Raw genomic sequence first — 1276 nt, 5'->3', positions numbered from 1 at the left:
TGAAAGGCATGGGGAGAGTGTATAAGAGGCATGGGGAGAGAGCCCATATTTTAAAAATACCATCAGATCAACCGGGGAGACTAAAATCAGATGACATTAAGTACCAAGGAGGCATTAAGTGCTTACTTGGATTTTGACAAAAGAATGGTAAATTTATAGCCAATATTTTACAAGAACTATAAATGGAGTATAACCTTTAAAACTGTGAATCACTATGTTGTACACCTGTAACATATAATATTGTACAATAATATTGTATCTCAATTTTTAAAATGAATGGGAAATGGATTCATGAAAGAGAGGGAAGGATGTAACCCAAGTGGGGAAACAATTTATTCAAAAGGCTGTGTACATCTGGAACGCCAGCCATGTTTTTCTCAAAGAAAACAGAATCTGTGCCGAACTGTACAAGAAGCAGAGTAATGGAGAAAAAGTCCTTAAGTGGACAAGCGGAAGAAAAACTAAAGAACCCAATTTGGAAGCATTAATTGTGTACTGACTTACTAAGGCTAACTCAGACACGCAGCTAACCTCTGGGGATATAAGTGATAATGGGGTCCTGACCTTGTGCTCAAGGAGCTCCTAGTCTAAACAGCCATAGCCAACCACCAGGCTGTCAGGATGCAAGACGGGTGATAAAAATAGGTTTTACAAAATGTGTTCTTGCTCAATAAATATGTAAACTAAACATCACATTTGCAATATACAAGACATATATCTCACCAAAACAATGCCTGTTCAGAAATTACTATACACCTGGGAGCTTGAATTGTGGATGGAAGCTCAAATGAGGTGAACACGTGAAGGTCCTGGAATGAGCTGTGATGGGGCAGAGCAGACATTCAAGTGCTTCATCCTGTGAGCATGTCTTTTCACTGTCGTCCTTCACTTTTAACCAAAATTAACAAGCCAGACACTACATTGCACAGTGTGGGTTACTCCTCTAATATCTTAGATTCTTTACATTTCTTAGTAATGTAAGCCATGGCTCAAAGTCTATGGAGCTCTGCTTAAGATTAAGTTCAAGGTTAATGTCAGACCCTTCATGAGGGAACATGGAAATGTGTTATAGGGCTTCAGCCGGGGCTGAAAAGAATTTTCTGGCTTTCATGGCTGATGACTGGGTTGCCCACTTTGGGGAAGACTACTTAGATTTGAGGGTGAAGTTTGTAACCTTTATGATACCACCTTTTATGGTTTTTCTTTGTGTTACAAAGCCATGACTTTCATTGAAATTCCACTTTCTACTGGAACTCACTGACATTTCTTTCCTGCT

This window comes from Lipotes vexillifer, unplaced genomic scaffold (genome assembly GCF_000442215.2).
Source record: "Lipotes vexillifer unplaced genomic scaffold, Lipotes_vexillifer_v1.1 scaffold2135, whole genome shotgun sequence".
Lineage (NCBI taxonomy): Eukaryota > Metazoa > Chordata > Mammalia > Artiodactyla > Lipotidae > Lipotes > Lipotes vexillifer.
Note: the sequence above shows the minus strand (reverse complement) of the source record.